At 48.9% G+C, this 10,430-nt stretch overlaps 2 non-coding genes across 2 annotated transcripts; both read left to right on the forward strand.

Annotated features, from left to right (window-relative positions):
- Window positions 1–3,580: 3,580 nt before the first annotated feature.
- Window positions 3,581–3,695, forward strand: LOC127038899 (U5 spliceosomal RNA). Its single transcript, XR_007770831.1, has one exon. It is a non-coding gene; the product is annotated as a U5 spliceosomal RNA (small nuclear RNA).
- A 1,129-nt stretch (window positions 3,696–4,824) lies between these two features.
- Window positions 4,825–5,023, forward strand: LOC127038903 (U2 spliceosomal RNA). Its single transcript, XR_007770835.1, has one exon. It is a non-coding gene; the product is annotated as a U2 spliceosomal RNA (small nuclear RNA).
- The last annotated feature ends 5,407 nt before the right edge of the window (window positions 5,024–10,430 follow it).

Below are 10,430 nucleotides of genomic sequence, written 5' to 3' on the forward strand. Positions count from 1 at the left end.
ATTTGAGGCCTGAGAGCTTCACCCTCGCCTGAAAAGTACTCATCATTAAGGGGTCTGGGTTCCCAATGCCCAAGGTTTGTGAGAGGCTGGAATGGATGTTTGTTTGGCTTTTGGCAGGTGGTGTGTGGAGCTTTTGTTCCTGGTGTGTAAAGACAGAGACGTTTTTGAATTTCTTTGAGTTGTTGTTAATGGTGCAGTTGTTTGCTTTAAGCTTATGCCATTTGATCTCTTTCAAGGTGTGTTTCGGTTCTGAGAGGTAAAAGGCAGCTGCTGTGTGTGTGGTGTTATGGAGTGAGGTACCAAAGGTTGATTTGCAGAGGTGGTGCATGTGCCACAAAAGTTGTGAGGGCTCACCCCCAGCTCTGGTCCCAGAGGCCAGAATTTGTGTAAAGCCACCCATTGACCTGCTACTAAGAATCTGGTTTCAGAGAGTGTCACAAAAGCTGTGTCCCACAGCTTAACTCTCAGAATCCAATCTGCAAAATTTTCTTGCTGTCTGAGTGGTGGGGAGCCTTTTCCCCAACTATGGAGTTGTTTTCAATTTCTAGCGTGGAAAAGAGATCACACCCTAGCCCTTTAGAAATACTGGAAAACTGTATTTAGTCACTTACCACTTTTTATCTATGGCTAGTTCTAAACAGAGGTCAGAAATATAAAACAGCCTATTTTTAAACTGGAGAGATACAATGAGCATAAAACGTGCACTTAAAGATTCCACAAGAAATCCATAGCACTAACTGCAAATACCCCTTTTTCAGTCTCTCTTATTTCACTGTGTTCTGGAACCCATGTCCCTTGCCTAACGAGATTCATGTAGGTTCGGGTGAGTCCTGAAATCATGAACCGCTAAGTTCCATTCTACTGTCCTTGATTCATATCACTGGAATAACTGCACTTTATTACCACTGCCCTAAGAAGAAAGAGACTGAGGATCCCACAGCAGCCGAAATGATCCTTTGGACAAGCACCCCCATCATGCAATCCGGGGTGGGTGGAACCATGCAAATGACAGCAGCCTCAAAAGGCCTTTACAACAGATCACCAACAGATGGCAGGGTAGAGTTCATTCTCACCCTGCTTACATCCTCCCCCCAGCCAGGCAGATTGGACAAATGACCAGGGAGGAGTATAAAAATATTGCTCAGGCAGGCAGGAGTGAAATCAGGAAGGGCAACTCATGCTTGGAGTTGTACCTAGCAAGAGATGTTAGGAGTAACAACAAGAAGGGTTTCTTCAGGTATGTTAGCAACAAGAAGAAAGTCAAGGAAAATGTGGGAGGCAACCTAGTGACAGAGGATGTGGAAAAAACTAATGTAGTTGATGCTTCTCCTTGTCCCCATCTTCACGAACAAAATCAGCTCCCAGACTGCTGCACTGGGCAGCATAGCATGGAGAGGAGGTGACCAGCCTACTGTGGAGAAAGAAGTGGTTCAAATCTATTTAGAAAAGCTGGATGAGCAAGAATCCATTGGGCTGCATGTGATGCATCTGAGGGTGCTAAAGGAGTTGGCGGGTGTAATTGCAGGGCCACTGGCTATCTTTGAAAAGTCATGGTGATCGGGGGAGGTCCCAGGTGACTGGAAAAAGGCTAATGTAGTGCCCATCTTTCAAAAAGGGAAGAAAGAAGGAGGATCAGAGGAACTACAGGCCAGTCAGCCTCACCTCAGTCCCTGGAAAAATCATGGAGCAGGTCCTCGAGGAATCAATTCTGAAGCACTCAGAGGAGAGGCAAGTGATCAGGAGCAGTCAGCATGGATTCAGCAAGGGCAAGTCACGCCTGACTAACCTAATTGCCTTCTGTGAGGAGATAACTGGGTCTGCAGATGAGAGGAAAGCAATGGAGGTGTTACTCCTTGACTTTATCAAAGCTTTTGATACAATCTCCCACAGTATTCTTGTCGGCAAGTTCAAAAAGTATGGGATGGATGAATAGATTATAAAGTGGACAGAAAGCTGGCTAGGTCGTCGGGTTCAGCGGGTAGTGATCAATGGCTCCACGTCTAATTGGCAGCCGATATCAAGCGGCGTGCCCCAAGGGTCGGTCCTGGGGCCGGTTGTGTTCAACATCTTCATTAATGATCTGGAGGATGGCTTGGACTGCACTCTCAGCAAGTTTGCAGATGACACTAAACTGGGAGGAGCGGTCGATACGCTGGAGAGTAGGGATAGGATACAGAGGGACCTAGAAAAATTAGAGGATTGGGCTGAAAGAAACCTGATGAGGTTCAGCAAGGACAAGTGCCCAGTCCTACACTTAGGACGGAAGAATCCCATGCACTGCTCCAGACTAGGGACGGAATGGCTAGGCAGCAGTTCTGCAGAAAAGGGCCTAGGGGTTACAGTGGATGAGAAGCTGGATATGAGTCGACAGTGTGCCCTTGTTGCCAAGAAGGCTAACGGCATTTTGGACTGTATACGTAGGGGCATTGCCAGCAGATCGAGGGACGTGATCGTTCCCTTCTATTCGACATTGGTGAGGCCTCATGTGGAGTACCATGTCCAGTTTTTGGCCCCACACTCCAAGAAGGATGTGGAAAAACTGAAAAGAGTCCAGCCTAGGGCAACAAAAATGATTAGGGGGCTGGAAGACATGACTTATGAGGAGAGGCTGAGGGAACTGGGATTGTTTAGTCTGCAGAAGAGAAGAATGAGGGGGGATTGATCGCTGCTTTCAACTACCTGAAAGGAGGTTCCAAAGAGGATGGATATAGACTGTTCTCAGTGGTACCAGATGACGGAACAAGGAGCAGTGGTCCCAAGTTGCGGTGGGGAAGGTTTAGGTTGGATATTAGGAAAACCCTTTTTCATGAGGAGGGTGGTGAAGCATTGGAATAGGTTCCCTAGGGAGGTGGTGGAATCTCCTTCCTTAGAGGTTTTTAAGGTCAGGTTTGACAAAGCCCTGGCTGGGATGATTTAGTTGGGGATTGGGTTGGACTAGATGACCTCCTCAGCTCCCTTCCAACCCTGAGAGGCCATGATTTTTAAGCTGTTCCCGTGTATCAAGGTGAGCTGCAGCTCAGCGAACCCCAAGGATCTGAGGCCAGCTACTTTGCAAGAGAGACAGACCAAGCAGCAAGTACAACACGGGGTCACACCCCGGCCGGCAGATAGAATCTCATGTCTGAGATCCCGGCTCCTGTTCCTTTGCAAAGTGTGTGCTTTTGCTCCAGATTTTAGCTGTGGGCCAAGTGCCCTCTGGCTTCTCGTTCGGGCTCTGTCCTCCATGTGCCTGGCCATCAGCGGGACTGTCTCAGGAGAACAGCTTCCCCACCCTCACTGCATCCCAATCTCCGCCCAGCTGGGGAAGGAGCAGAGGCAGCTCGGAGAAAAGACCCCTTTGAGCACCGGAAACGGCCGGAGCATCTTATTTGCATACCCACAGTGCATTGCCTGCAGCGAAGCGAGTCCCTGGTCAAGGGGCTGGTTTTGCTCCCTGTGTCCCCGGTTCCCATGATCCAACTCAGGCTGTCAATCGGTTCAATTCCATTTCCTCTAAAAGCTCTGCGGTTTAGCGGGCTGTGAGAGTAGTCACCCTGACTTGTGGTAGCATAGGTAGCTGCACTGGCAGAAACTCTGCTTTTTTTTCTTTTCTTTTCAGTTCGTATAAATCTTTTGCCTTTTACTACAGATTTCTGTGGAGAGGAGCATTTATGAGTTTATACTCAATTTTTTTGAGGCTTTGTTTTGGCAAGGCTATTCCCTGTTGTGAAAAAAACAGAAGGATACTACCTCAACTGGTGTCAGTAGCTCAAGCTTTTCTATTAGTGTATGAAAACAACTGAGAGCTCTGAAAATGACTGTGTGGGTTTTTTTACCTTTTTTTTTTTTTGAGCTCATTGTGTTAGTGAGATGGCTTCCTAGCTAGCAGGGGACTGTTTTGTGATGTGTATTCTGCTGGCTCTTTGGTTTCATAAGTTTTTGGTTATCACAGTTGAAGAGCAGCAAAGAATTGCGTTGTTGTTTGTGTTAATATTTGGTCTGTCCTAAGAGTGTATGGTTTGGAGTCATTTGTAACTCTTGGTTTAGTTATTGTCAACAGCTTATTTTTGGGTCCCTAAGTTGAAAGGCTGCTCTTGCAGATTTCAGTTTGTCATTGTTGGAAGGTCAGTTAAAGAGCTGCTTTCTTTATCTAGTCCGTGAGGGTTCTTACGCTGCCCTCCTTAATATACCTTCCAGAAGGTGATTGCATGGTTTCCCTCGTCTCCCCACAGAAGAGAAATTGTCCATCCCTTTCCTGTTGGGAAAACACCAGTGTTTTCAAAGGTTTTGCCCAGATGAGGGATAGTTCATAGGAGCAGAAGGGGAGGAAGGTTGTGGCCCTTTGAGTCAGATTCCTACCTAGCGTTTAAGGCCAAAAGGAACCAGCCGATCACCTCAGAGGGACTAAGGGGCACCAATGCCCCAAATAGCGAGGAACTGCTTTGATGCAATTGACTGTATGTTTGAGATAGTTGCGTGGGAAGGAGCAGAAAGGAGCATTGAGGCTGCGGAATAGCGCTTGCATAGGCTTTCTTTTCCCTGGTTTGCTGTAAAAGTTAACAGTGAGAGATTGGTAGTCACAGGTCAGTGGGTGGGTTTATGGAAATTAGGAGTCTAGAGGGGAAACCAGCGAGAGGAAGGCATCTGCAAGACTTGCCTTACTTTGAACAGAATTGTGTGTTAAGGGTTCTTGCTTTGAATTCTTCCACTGGAGTCATTTCGGGGAACTGAATCAGTCTCCTGTAGAGTTCCCTAGTTATGGTGTTTGTTGCGTGTCTGGGCGCTCATCCTGGTGAGGTAGAAATGGGTGGGCTCAGGGATGTGTGTGCGTGGCAGATGGTCACCATTGTTTTTTGGCTCCTTGGAGCTAAAATCAAAATATAGTGTCTGTTCTTCTCAGTACAATCTGTGATATGTCTTTTATGTGAGGTCTGTATATTAGCTTGATTTTTGAAAGAAAAGGATTAGTTAGAACAGGAGCTTGCTTTGTCTACCCCATGCATGGATCTGGTATTGTAGTGCTTCCAGGAAGAGTATATCTCCTTTAGGGGAGAACCTTCTAGTTAGAAAAACAGAAAAGAGTTAAACTGTAATGATCTTTCTTTCAAGCAGATTTTTTTGAAATAGCAGAAAAATATGGTGTCTTTAGTGTTTTTGTTTCTTTATGATAAACACAATACACTTATGCTTTCTTGGAAGTGTTTTGTGAGTCTGCAGATGTGAGAGGTTCTTCTTTGTCTTGCTAGAGAATTATTTAACAGGCTGGACTCCTTCTTTCTGCTGTGAGTCTTTTCAACAGTATGAGGGTCAAATGTTTTCCAGACTCTGGGTCTGTTGGGGAGATGGTTGTTTTTTTGTTTTTGTTTTTCTTGGGATGGGGGCTTGGTAATATTTGAGATTACATGTACATCAACAACTGCATGAGTTACACAGACTTCTCTCTACCCGACCGACGTTCTATGTATCTTGGTTCATAAGATCGAGACAAGGCACTAGGTGTCGTGCTGCACCTGGCACACAGGGGCCCCAAGCCTGATTTTTCCCCCCCAAACTGACTATAATCTAAATGCTAAATAATAACCCTTAACTTCTCATTATTGCCACCCTCACTATTGGAAAATCCCCAAAATCACAACAGTGACTTACAAATCATGAGAATTCTTTGTTTAAAAAATGTAATGTGGGTTCTCTATCTTTCCCTTCCGGTTTTCTGAACCAGGCAAGCTAGAAACTTACCTTTCTAGTGCAGCAAGAGCCCCAGAGAGCAGGAGCCCCCAGCGCCTGGGGCTGGCAGGCAGTGGGGTTCCTCACGGTTGTGTATTCCACACTTTGATCTCACCCACCAAGCATCAAGTGTGATCTCCTCAGGCACTAGAACAGCCTTAACCTGGAGTCACAGACAGCCCCCTTGGGCACCCTGACTCTAGCTTGCCACCCAGGTGTAGTAGAAGCTGCTGTAACACACAAACTCTGTATGTCCTTTAGGTCTAACATTAGCCAAACTCCCGGGATCCCTTGCTTATGCTTAGAAGGCGTGCCGTCTCCCTGAAGTCCAAGCAGCATCGGGGGTGTGGACAACAGTTTCTTCCTGACAAAGATTTTTATTCCATTCCCCCAGAGCTCAAGCTGATGGGGGCAAGTGTTTGTGCAGGTCTCTGCCTCCTCGTGGATGTGTGAGGGGGAGCAATCAACCAGGTCTTTTGTCCACGGATGATCCACAGTGGCCTGTCTGATGTCTCAGTCAGGGCCTTCTCTTGTTGGAAAGGAGATGACACGTCGTCTGGTAAACTAGCGTTTCACACTTGGTAATGCTTCTCTCCTGACTGGTGGCGGGGTGGCAGCAAGGGGGTTTACAGCTTTAGTGCCAACGCTTATATATCACCTTACAACATGGGCTACGGCTATTATAGGTGAGAAGAATGCATGCAGCAACTCATGAGCTAGTCATAAACTCTAAATACATTTTTATGAATCTAATGCCTGTTTTAACAACAGTAACAAACAGGTGAGCAAGACTAGATTCCAGCCATGCATTTGACACTTTTCAGTAAGACCTAGGGGCCTGGGCGTGAGCTGGCACCTGGTCTGCCAGTGTCAGAAGATGATCTTCCCTCTCTTATCCCCAGGTGTCTGTACTGGGAGCAGTACTGTTCAACTTATTCATAAATGATCTGGGGAAAGGGGTAAACAGTGAGGTGGCAAAATTTGCAGATGATACAAAATTGCTCAAGATAGTTAAGTCCCAGGCAGACTGCGAAGAGCCACAAAGAGATCTGACAAAACTGGGTGACGGGACAACCAAATGGCAGATGAACATCGGTGCTGTTAAGTGCAAAGTAATGCACGTTGGAAAACATAATCCCAACTATCCCTATAAAACAATGGGGTCTAAATTAGCTGTTACCACTCGAGAAAGAGATCTGGGAGTCGTTGTGGATACTTCTCTGAAAACATCCACTCAATGTGCAGTGGAGTGTTGGGAATCATTAAGAAAGGGATAGGTAAGAAGATAGAAACTATCATATCGCCTCAATATCAATCCATGGTACGCCCACATCTTGAATACTGGGTGCTGATGCAGTCGCCTCAATCTCAAAAAAGATCTATTGGAATGGGAAAGATTCCGAAAAGGACAACAAAGATGATGAGGGGATATGGACCAGCTTCCGTCTAAGAAGGGATTAATAAGATTGGGACTTTTCATCTTGGAAAAGAGATGACTAAAGAGGGATACGACGGAGGTCTATAAAACCATGACCGGTGTGGAGAAAGTAAATAAGGAAGAGTTATTTACTCCTTCTCATAACACATGAACTAGGGGGTCACCCAATGAAATTAATAGGCAGCAGGTTTAAAACAAACAAAAGGAAGTATTTCTTCACGCATCACACAGTCAATCTGTGGAACTCTTTGCCAGAGGATGTAGAGTAAGTAAATAAGAAAGAAAAAAAAGCTGTGGCTCTTCAGTGGCAGCTCAACCACACTGCTTCTTCTGCGGCAGTTCAGCAGTGAGTCCTCCCTCCCTTCCTCTTTGGTAGACATTTGGCAGCAGCTCAAGGAGTAAAACAGGGAATGGGGGACCTGCCGCTGAATATCCACTAAAGACCCAGACGTGCTGTCCCGATACCGGACGGGCCGTCCATTTGAATTGGCTGCTCCAGGCACCTGCTTGCCACGCTGGTGCCTGGAGCCAGCCCTGCTCCCATGACAGGCAGGGGTTGGTGCAGAGCATGGCAGGGCAGGGAGATGACATCTCCTCTAATAACGGGGCCCTTTCACAGCAAGGGCAGCACCTCCCCGCAGTAGCACAGAGCCACCTACTCCTCCTGCTTTCTCCTGACACCAGCACCACCCTTCCCGGTACCACCTCATGGCAGCATCTGCTTCCAGACTTGTACCAGAAATGGGAAGTCTGGGCAGGGCCTGGCAGCAGCTGTCAGAAAATGGAAGCAGGAGACATGACCACTCCCGTTGTGCTGTGGGGTCCGTCCGGGCTGGTGGGAGTTGGAGGCAGTGGACATTACCAATGCCATGGTGCTGTAGGGTTTTCAGGTGGGGTGCCCCCCCGCGGGTTGGGCTCCAGGGGAGGTTTGGCATCTTAAGGGACTGTGGGGGGAGGCCTTGGAGGAGGTTTGAAGACCAACAGTGATGGGGAGGTTGGACACTGGCCAGAATACCAGAGAGACAAGGCAGGTGAGGTGATACCTGTTACTGGACCAGCTTTGGAGTCACACAGGGTCTTCTTCATGCAGGGGAAAGGTGGTCAGAGCATCACAGTTCAATAGCAGGTGGAGTGCTCTGCCCCGAACACCAGACTTTCCCCTATTTCCTGGTACAGGGGGGCTGTTCCAACTGTCCTGTAAACAGCCCCACCATGTAACCCAGAGATGGCTGCATCTCACTCTTGGCTGCATCACCTCCTAACCGCGTCTCTCTCCCCCTTCGGGTGACCCTGCAGCACTCAGCAAACATCCAAAGGATCATAGGGCACTTTGAGCACTGGGCAGGCAGGGGCCAGGCTCCCAGCCCTCCCTCCAGAGAATGGGACCCAGCACTCCCTACTTTTTACAGGGATTAAAAAGGGGCAAAGGAGGGCAAATCAGAGGAGTGGGTGGCCAGGGTCTGAGCAGGGGGTGGAAATTGACTGGTCGGGGGGTCAAGCAGCTGGAGGCAGAGTTAGGAGAGGGACTGAAGGCAAAGTCAGGGAGTGGGGAAGGAACTGGAGTTAAGCCCGGAGGGAGGTGCTGCCAGAGGGTTAAACCCTGGCACAGGCAGGGGCAGAGGGGTAACAGTTATCCCAATGGGCTGAGACTCCAGTGTTTGCAAACATGGGTGGGGGGAGCAGAGGGCTTTTTTATTTCCCCTCCCACAGGCAGCACCTCTCAGCATGGGATTACCAGGGCTGGGCTCTTAAAGGCACAGGGATCCCATTGCCTAGACACTGCAGCTCCTCTCTGATGTAACCTACTCAGGTGCTGCAGTAGGAGACAATTCAGTGAAACTGGGCATTCCCTATACGCCTCCCCAATCGGGGGGCTGTGCACCCCCTTCCCCGAATTTCCCCAACACTCCCTCCCTCAGTGGTCAGGTAGTTACATGCAGCTTTGCCAATATTGTCATTGGTTGCAAATTTGAATGGAAATTGAAACGTTAACACACTTTAAAAGCAGATACAACGTATGAAAACTACTTGTACCTGAGAAAGTAAAATAGGTTTGGAAAGTCTGGACAAAGCCGGGTTTCCTCACCCAGCTGTTGTGTTTGCTGACAATGTGGGTGCATTGGCTTCGGCCGTGTTGACCAACCTTAGAATTTCAAATGATAATTTGTAAGCGCGGTGTGAATGAGCTCTCCCCTGACAGCTACTGATGACCAGGGTTGGGAAGAGGCTTTGGGACCAGACTGTATTTACATGAACTCACCTACTCTGCCGAGGTATCCAGCGGACAGAGCTGGGCTACCTCTGCTCTAGGTGCATGGAGGAGGGAAGGTGTGTGGGGCTCCAGCCTGGGACTCTTCCTCCCTCCTGCCAAGCCCTGACTATTAATCCCAGCCCTGGCACTCGTTTCTTCACGTGCCATGTGGACCAGAGGAAAAGTTTGGTAGGAAGCACAAGGGCCAAGCTTGTGAACATCAGGTGCAGCAGCAAGAATCCCAACTATCAGAGTAGCAAGTTCTAGAGCCCTAACCCATTGTGGCCATCCCAGCCAAAGACCTGGCTCTAGGAGGTGTGAGTCACCCAGCAGGAGGGGAAAGATTCACTCTTACACAGCTGGAGACAGGGAAGTTGAGCTCTGGGGCGTTACCATAAGCATCGGTAGCTAGTTTGTAGAAATTTTGGTTGTGCCCAGAACCCGCCCCCCAACTCTGCCCCCCAAACTCCACCCCCACCTACCTAAGGCTCTGGGCTGGGATTTAGAGGGGAGGTCTGAGCTTCAGATTCTGGGCTGGGGATTAGGGTGCAGGAGGGGTGCAAGGTTCAGGCTTTAGGATGGAGTTTGGGTGCTGGGTGCAGGCTCTGGCAGGGTTGTAGGAAGGGGTGAGAGGTGCAGGCTCTGGGGGTGGGAAGGAGTGTGTGGGAAGGGGTGCACCCTCTGGGAGGGAGCATAGGGCTGAGGATGAGGGATTCATGATGCAGGAGGGGGCTCAGGACAGGGGCAGAGTATCAGGGTTCAGAGGGATCTCAGGGTTGGGGGTGTTGGAGAGGCTCAGGGCAGCCTGCACTAGGACTCTGGGGCAGCAGTTCTGCCCAGAATCTCTCTACTCCAGCAGCAGGAGCAGGCAGGCCCATGCTGCTTTTTGTCAGGCAGGGGGAGGGTTGCCAGGCAGGGGCCAGGGCCCAGGGGAAGAGACCCAGCTCCAAATATTGCTAGAGCAGGGCCCCCAGCCCTGAATATTCCTGGAGCCCGAGCAGCACAAATGTATATAACCTGCTGCCTATAACCACAAGC

This window comes from Gopherus flavomarginatus, chromosome 21, assembly GCF_025201925.1.
Source record: "Gopherus flavomarginatus isolate rGopFla2 chromosome 21, rGopFla2.mat.asm, whole genome shotgun sequence".
NCBI classification, from domain to species: Eukaryota; Metazoa; Chordata; order Testudines; family Testudinidae; genus Gopherus; species Gopherus flavomarginatus.